General features: G+C 45.3%; 2 pseudogenes; both read right to left on the bottom strand.

Moving 5' to 3' along the window:
* Nucleotides 1-1223: 1223 nt before the first annotated feature.
* On the bottom strand, nt 1224-1404 carry LOC145342744 (U2 spliceosomal RNA; annotated as a pseudogene).
* Nucleotides 1405-1533: 129 nt separating this feature from the next.
* Nucleotides 1534-1691, bottom strand: LOC145342748 (U2 spliceosomal RNA; annotated as a pseudogene).
* Nucleotides 1692-9158: the final 7467 nt, after the last annotated feature.

The raw sequence follows: 9158 nt of genomic DNA on the forward strand, positions 1-9158 counted from the left end.
GACTGACCTGCTATTGGGAGAATTGCAATATGATTTTATGCTGGTGAGTTTCCGACTTTTAGGTTCCTGCTAGATTGTCCACTCTCAGCCATTGGTAAACCCAAGTGGGCAAAATGGGAAAACTCCACGAAGTTCAATTTTCACACTGAGGATATCCTTCATTGGATTGTGGAACACAGCCCATAGGTCAGGTGTGGCCTGTGAATCCACTCTACATGGCCCCCAGCAGCAGTTTTCAAAATGTCTGTTAGCCAACTGAGTTTTAATGCAAGATTCTGCTTGGAGTGCTCTGCCAATCAGAGGCTGTTTCTTTATTGTGTTTGCTAATGATGCTGGTGCTGGACTGGGGTAGGCACAGTAAGAAATCTCACTCCAACAGATTTATTTGGAATCACAAGCTTTCGGAGCACTGCTCCTTCATCAGGCGAGCACTGACCTGATGAAGGACCAGTGCTCAGCAAGGTTGTGACAACAAATAAATCTGTTGGACTTTAACCTGGTATCTTCTTATTGCTGCTGATAAGTTGATTAGTGATCATATCAATGGTAATCACGGACTGAAACATTCTATAATTGGAGGAGCGGTGAACGGTATGTTGAAGACTGGTGTGCAAGAAAAGTGAAGGCACATCAGATGGAGGTGGCGGACTGGGGGGTGTCAAACTGTGGCAGGGCTAGAATCCAGGAGGGGGAAGGGGGTTGTGGAAATTGTGGAGGGGCTGGAGCCTGGGTGGTCAGGTACAGTGAGGCCAGGAAGGGCAAGATCTTGGCGGACCAGGGAGGGTAAAGTCAAATCAGGCCCAGGGAGGTTGAGGTTTTGTCATTTTGGTAGGACCAACAGGACTTGGTGACTATGTGAGAAAGATTGAATGAGTTTGTGGGAATGAGTGAATGGATGGGTGTGTGGGAATGAGTAAGAAAGCGATTGTGTGGCTCTGTCAGAGTGTGAGTGAGTGACGGTGTGTGTGTGTGTGTGAGTGAGAGAGAGTGAGTGTCTATGTATGTGGGTAGGTCTGAGAGTGAGTGAGTGACTGTGTGTGTGGGAGTAAGTATATGTGACAGGGAAAGTGAGTGCGGGTGAGCGTGAGCCAGCTTTATGCTCAGTCTCAGGTTTTTTTTGTTTATATCTAATTCAGTCCAATCAAAGTCCATTCAAAGTCTCAGGAAATGAGACATTCCTGATCCAAGCTGATAAGACAGGCTGGCCACTTCCTGTCTTGGGTTTGATCTACATGATCCAAACTGATTGGAGTAGGCATTGCACCTCCTCCAAGGCTTGATCTCATTTGCATCTTAGCCAAAAGGCCTAGATGCAGCTTTAAAAAATTGCTTTAACTGAAACCTTCAACCAAGTGCAGGACAACAAAACTACACTTGATCTTAGCCAAAAGGCCGAGAACCATTTTTTTTCTGTTTATATCCAATTCAATCCAATCAAAGTCCAATTCAGAGTCTCATCAAGTAAGACATTCCCAACCCAAGCTGCCAAGACAGGACTCTCGCCTGTTGTCTTGGGCTTGAACTACATGAACCAAGCTGATTGAAGTAGGCGTAGCTCCTCCTCCAAGGCTTGATCTCATTTGCATCTTAGCCAAAAGGTCAAGATGCTGCTAAAATGTAACCTAATGACTTCAATCAAGTACAGTATGTCAATACTACACTTGATCTTAGCCAAAAGGCCGAAAAGCAATTTTTTTTCCTCATTCACTCACCACCACACACCAACACATACACATGCACCCACAAACTCCTGCTCACACAAACTGACCCTCCACCATTCTGGCCTGTTTTACTGAATACTCCTTTTTAAACTCAAACAGCTTATAGGTATGCCGCTTCTCAGCCTTTTGGCTAAGTTGGACTTTAACCTGGTGTTGTGAGACGTCTTACCGTGTTTACCCCAGTCCAATGCCGGCATCTCCACATCATATATTCAGTTACAACACAGGACTAATGGGTTTTCCATTCGTTTTGATAAGTGGGTGTTCAGCAGAGACAGTTCACCATTTCAATTGACATTATATGTGGTACTAAACCAAATCTTGAATTTCAGATTCAATATTACATATTCAGTCACTATTGGAGGGTGGGTGAAATCATTGCTATTGTGGTGTATTCACTTGTCCTGAAGAGACCTCACTCTGTCCTCAACTGTTGAGATTTCTTGATGCCAGAGTCTTCTTCATTTAGATCTGTCCAGGGACGTTTTAATTTTCCCCTGTCATAGAATCCAAATAACATACGCTGATTTGACTTTCAGAATGTCTTTGAATCTGAGCTTGTGGTGTCCTATGGTTAGCTTTCTGTATACTAGAGACTTTGGAATACTGCCTTTGGTATATGGGAATCCACCAGGCAAACCAGGTGGACAATCCAGCAAAGCTGAGCTGGGTGTGTGTGCTCTCCATACTGGCTATGAAGCACCTTATAAAACCTTCAGTGTTAGTGATTTTGTCCTGCCGCTTGATGCTGCTGATAGACCTTAAATTGCAAAAGTGGAATGCATCTAACTGCTTTATGTGATCTCATTAAGTTCGCCAAGCCTCACAGCCTTAGAGTTGTAATATAACAAATAACTGTCTGGTCAACAACATGCATGTTATAGGCAGAGCTATATGCTCCTGCAACAAATGGATCAAATAAAAGTTATGCAGTCCTGTCACTTCAGTCATTAATGCTGGTGGACAATTAAATAACTAAAAGGAGGAGGAAGTTCCAATATGAACATATTATCATACACCAGTCATTGAAGGTAAACACGCATATGCAGCAGGCGGTAAAGAAGGCAAGTGGTCTGTTGGTCTTCAAAGCAAGGGAATTTGAGTTCAGGAGCAGGGATATCTTGCTGCAATTATGCAGGGCCTTGGTGAGGCCACACTTGGAATATTGTATGTAGTTTTGATCTCCTTATCCGAGGAAGGTTGTTCTTGCTATAAAGCGATGGCAGAGAAGGTTTATCAGAATGATTCCTGGGATGGCTGAACTGATGAATGAGGAGTGATTGATTCAGTTAGGCTGTATTCACTGGAATTCAGAAAAATGAGGACAATCTTATAGAAACCTGTAAAATTTTAACTGGACTAGACAGGATAGATGCAGGAAGGATGTTCCTGATGGAGTCCAGAACCAAAAGTCATGGTGGCACAATGGTTAACACTGTTACCAAACAGAGCCAGGAACTCATGACAACGTTCCGATGAGACAAGGAGGTTTTGGTAGGACGCGGGAACCGTGGTGCATGAAGGCTGTGTTGAACCTAGTCAGGAGGAAAAGGAAGGTGTACAAAAGGTTCAGGGAACTAGGAGAGGTTAAGGATCTATAAGGACTGTAGAAAGGAGCTTAAAAGGGAAATTAGGAGAGCCAGAAGGGGTCATGAGAAGACCTTGGTGGGTAAGATTAAGGAGAATCCCAAGGCCTTCTATAAATATGTGAAAGGTAAAAGGATGAGAAAAGAAGGGATAGGCCCTATAAAAGGTGAAGGGGGAAAGGTCTGTGTGGAACCAGAAGAAATGGCAGAGGTGCTTAATGAGTACTTTGCCTCAATATTCACAGTGGAAGCTGATCTGGGAGATTTTGCTACGGATTTGCAGCAGATGGAAAAGATTGAGTATGTGGATATTAAGGAGGATGTGTTAGAACTTTTGAATTCTATCAAGATAGATAAGTCGCCGGGACCAGATGGGATGTACCCCAGGATACTGTGGGAGGCGAGGGAAGTGATTGCAGAGCCCCTGGCGATGATCTTTGCGTCGTCAATGGAGATGGGAGAGGTTCCGGAAGATTGGAGGATTGCGGATGTAGTTTCTATTTTCAAAAAAGGGAACAGGGACAGCCCGGGAAATTACCGACCGGTGAGTCTGACCACAGTGGTTGGTAAGCTGATGGAGAGGCTTCTGAGGGACAAGATTTACGAGCATTTGGAGAGGTTTGACATGATCAGGAATAGTCAGCATGGATTTGTCAAGGGCAGGTCGTGCCTTACGAGCCTAGTTGAGTTCTTCGATAATGTGACTGAACACATTGACGAAGGAAGTGCCGTGGACCTGGTGTACATGGACTTCAGCAAGGCGTTTGATAAGGTCCCCCATGCAAGACTTCTTGAGAAGGTGAGAGGGCATGGGATCCAAGGGCCTTTGGCCTTGTGGATCCAGAACTGGCTTGCCTGCAGAAGGCAGAGAGTGGTTGTGGATGGGTCTTTTTCTGCATGGAGGTCAGTCACCAGTGGAGTGCCCCAGGGATCTGTTCTAGGACCCTTGCTGTTTGTCATTTTCATAAATGACCTGGATGAGGAAGTGGAGGGATGGGTAAGTAAGTTCGCTGATGACACGAAGGTCGGTGGTGTTGTGGATGGTCTGGAAGGGTGTCAAAAGTTGCAGCAGGACATAAATAGGATGCAGGACTGGGCGGAGAAGTGGCAGATGGACTTCAACGCGGATAAATGTGTAGTCGTCCATTTTGGCAGAACCAACGGGATGAACGAGTACACTATCAAGGGCAAGAGTCTTAGTAGTGTTGAAGAGCAGAAGGATCTTGGGGTCCGGGTCCACAGGACTCTTAAATCGGCCTCGCAGGTGGAGGATGTGGTCAAGAAGGCATATGGTGTACTGGCCTTCATTAATCGAGGGATTGAGTTTAGGAGTCGGGAGGTAATGCTGCAACTTTATAAGACCCTTGTCAGGCCTCATTTGGAGTACTGTGCGCAGTTCTAGTCGCCTCACTATAGGAAAGACGTAGAAGCTATTGAAAGGGCACAGAGGAGATTTACAAGGATGTTGCCTGGACTGGGAGGCATGCCTTATGAAGTTAGGTTGAGGGAGCTGGGACTCTTTTCCCTGGAGAGATGAAGGTTGAGAGGCGACCTGATAGAAGTTTATAAAATGTTGAGAGGAATAGATAGGGTGGATTCTCAGAGGCTATTTCCCCGGGTTGAAATGGTTGCTACGAGAGGACACAGATTTAAGGTGCGGGGAGGAAAGTACAGAAGTGATGTTAGGGGTAAGTTTTTCACTCAGAGGGTGGTGAGTGAATGGAATCGGCTGCCGTCAGTGGTGGTGGAGGCGAACTCGCTGGGGTCTTTTAAAAGACTTCTGGATGAGTATATGGGGTTTAATGGGATTGGGGGTTATAGATAGGTCTATAGATTGGTAGGTGTTGATGTGTTCGGCGCAACTCGTAGGCCGAAGGGCCTGTTTGTGCTGTGGTGTTCTATGTTCTATAACTCAGGTTCAATTTCAGCCTTGGGTAACTATGTGGAATTTGCATATTCTCCTTGTGTCTGCGTGAATTTCCTCCGGGCACTCTAGTTTCCCCCCATAGTCCGAAGATATGCAGCTCAGTTGGATTGGCCATGCTAAATTGCCCCTTAGGGTCGAAAGATGTGTAGGTTAGGTGGATTAGCTATGGTAAATGTGCAGGATTACAGGGATAGGGTAAAGATGCACTTTTGAAGAGTTGGTGCAGCCTCAATGGGCTAAATGGCCTCCTTCTCCACTGTAGGGATTCTATGATAAGGGATAAACCTTTTAAGACAAAGATGAGGAGAAGTTTCTTCACTCAAAGAGCGGTAAGCCTGTGGAATTCACTACCAGAGAACTCAGTTAAGGCAAAAAAGTGTGTTTTCAAGAAAGAGTTAAATATAGTGCTTGGGGCTAAGAGGGTCAAAGGATATGGGAGGAAGGTGGGATCAGGCTATTGAGCTGGATGGTCAGTCATGATCATGCTGAATGGGGCAGAATGCTCCAAGGGCCAAGTGGCCCACACATACTGCTATCTTCTATGTTTCTATGTTTCTATCCTCAATGCTGGCCTAGCTCAGCACATTAATACAAAATGCAAGGCTGAAGAGTTTGCAACAATCTTCAGCCAGAATTGTTGAGCGGCTGATTGATGCTGAGATCACCAACAACATGGATGCTGTTTTTCAAACAATTTAAGTTATGGGTGTTACAAACTTTTTTTCCCTTGACTTTGCACTTGGGAATTGAGCATGTACAAGGCACAAAAATTTGTGTTAGTTGTGACTCAGTAATAAGACTCTTGGCTCTAAGTCAAACAGGTCACCTTTTCCTCAGCACCATCTACCCACCACCCCTCCATCTCCGACATCCCCCGCCCCCCCACCGCCCATATCATTCTGCAAAAACTATTCCTTCCATGACATCTTGGTGTACTGCTCTATCGTTCCCAACTCTTCATCTCCTTCTTATGACACACATTCATACTACAATCGCAGAAGTTATTTCCTCACTGCTCACCATCCAAGGCTCCAAAAACTCCCTCCATATGAAGTTACGTTTTCCTCGCCCCTCCTTCAATTTGCTATGCTGTATTCGCTGCTCCCAATGTGGTCTCCTCTATCTTGGGGAAGTTAAACATAGACTAGGTGACTGCTTTGAGGAACACCTTCTCGTTGTTTGCCATTTCAATTCATCATCTTGCTCTCATGCCTGTACATTCATCCTAGGCCTGATGCAATGTTCCAGTGAAGCCCAATGCAGGCTGGAGGAGCAGCAAGTCATCTTCTGATGAGGTACTTGTGCAGCCTTCTGGACTCAACTCTGAGTTCAACAACTTCAGACTGTGAACTTTCTATTTCATTTTGACCTTTTTTATTTTAAACCAATTTTTCTTTGTCCTAACGCAAGCCCTTCCCTCCCCCAACAGCCATCTGCCATTTTTGTCAAGTTTTGATTTGACAGAGTGCTGACCGTTGTTCTATTAATAATACATTACATTAGCTTATCTTTATGGCTACTTTGGTCTTTAGCACTACCATTAACACTTCCATTGGTGAGATAATGCATTTTGGAAGATTTAATACAGATAGGAAATATACAGCAAATGGCAGAACCCTTAAGAATATTGATATGCAAAGGGATCTGGGTGTGCAGGTACACAGGCCACTGAAAGTGGCAATGCAGGTGGAGAAGGAGGTCAAGAAGGCATGTGGCATGCTTGCCCTCTTTGGCATTGAGTTTAAAAATTGGCAAGTCATGTTGCAGCTTTATAGAATCTTAGTTAGGCCATAATTGGAATATAGTGTTCAATTCTGGTCGCCACACTACCAGAAGGATGCGGAGGCTTCGGAGAAGGTACGGAAAAGATTTACCAGGATGTTACCTGGTATGGAGGGCATTAATTATGAGGAGAGGTTGGAGAAACTTGGTTTGTTCTCACTGGAATGACAGAGGTTGAGGGGAATCTACAAGATTATGAGAGGCCTGGACAGAGTGGATAGTCAGAAGCTTTTTCCCAGGGTGGAAGAGTCCATTACCAGGGGGCACAGGTTTAAGGTGCGAGGGGCAAGGTTTAAAAGAGATGTACGAGGCAAATTTTTTACACAGAGGGTGGTGGGTGCCTGGAACTCATTGCTGGGGGATTTTGTGGAAGCAGATACAGTAGTGACTTTTAAGGGGCATCTTGACAAATACATGAATAGAATGGGAATAAAGAGATATGTTCCCCAGAAGGGTAGGGGATTTTAGTTGGCTGGTGCAGGCTTACATAAGAACATAAGAACATAAGAAATAGGAGCAGGAGTAGGCCATCTAGCCCTTCGAGCCTGCCCCGCCATTCAATAAGATCATGGCTGATCTGTCGCTGCTCAGTTCCACTTTCCCGCTTTCTCCCCATAACCCTTAATCCCCTCTCTTATCAAAAACCCATCAACCCGCATCTTAAAAATATTTAGCGAGGCAGCCTCCACCACTTCAACGGGCAGAGAATTCCAGAGATTCACCACCCTTTGAGTGAAGAAGTTCCTCCTCAATTCCGTTCTAAACTGCCCCCCTTTTATCTTGAGGCTGTGCCCCCTAGTCCTACTGTCTTTTTTGAGCGGGAAGAGTCTCTCCACCTCTATCCTATCCATCCCATTCATCATATTATACGTCTCAATGAGATCTCCCCTCATTCTTCTAAACTCTAACGAGTACAAGCCCAGTTTATTCAGCCTCTCCTCATAGCTCAACCCCCTCAACTCCGGTATCAGCCTAGTAAACCTCCTCTGCACTCCCTCCAAGGCCAAAATATCTTTGCGCAGGTGCGGCACCCAAAACTGCACACAGTACTCCAGCTGCGGCCTCACCAATGCCCTATACAGCTGCAGCAAGACCTCCCTACTTTTATATTCAATCCCCCTCGCTATGAAGGCCAGCATCCCATTAGCCTTCCTGACCACCTGCTGTACCTGCAAGCTGGGTTTTTGCGACTCATGCACAAGGACCCCGAGGTCCCTCTGCACCGTCGCCTGCTGCAGTTTTTCGCCCCGTAAGTAATAGTCCTTCCTACCATTCTTCCTACCAAAGTGGACCACCTCACACTTGCCAACATTAAATTCCATTTGCCATTTCCTGGCCCATTCGCCCAGCCTATCTAGATCCTTCTGCAGACTCTCCACACCCTCCGCATAATTTGCCGTTCCCCCAATCTTGGTGTCATCAGCAAATTTCGACACCCTACACTCGGTTCCCTCCTCCAGATCATCTATATAAATGGTAAAAAGCTGAGGCCCCAGCACCGACCCCTGGGGCACTCCACTAGTCACCATCCGCCAATCCAAATAGCACCCGTTGACCCCCACTCTCTGGAGGGCCGAAGGACCTTTTTCTGTGCTGTAATTTTCTTTGTTCTTTGTTCTTCACTTGTGCCTTAGGCATCTTTTTCCAATCTCTAAAATGACATCTGCCATTATCCTTCTACTCTGCTGCACTTATTTCACTCCCACTTGAATGGTATAAAATCCATCACATTTCTCTCACTCTTAAACCTCAAGGAAGTGTCTTGCAGACATGAAATGTCAACCCTGTTTCTTTCAGCACAGATGCTGCCAGTTCTGCTGAGTTTTTCCAACATTTCCTCTCTTTATTTCAGATTTTCAGAATCCTCAGTATTTTGCTTGCATTTGAGTAACTTTCAATCTTAATCATCATTCTGCTCAAGAACAAAAACCATCCAGTGCCACTGGAGGTTATCACTGGAAACCAGCAGAGGGCAGCAGTACATCACACAAATATGTTTCAGAATTATTTTCTATTTTTACTCCAGAAGAAATGATTGCATCAGCCTGTACTCCCAGATGGGAGCAGTGCTTGTAAACTGATAGTGTTGGTGGATCAGAATTTATTATTGTCACATGTATGGAAAGTATTGCCTCTTGTGCG

This window comes from Carcharhinus amblyrhynchos, chromosome 4 (genome assembly GCF_965287045.1).
Source record: "Carcharhinus amblyrhynchos chromosome 4, sCarAmb.v2.hapA, whole genome shotgun sequence".
NCBI lineage: Eukaryota > Metazoa > Chordata > Chondrichthyes > Carcharhiniformes > Carcharhinidae > Carcharhinus > Carcharhinus amblyrhynchos.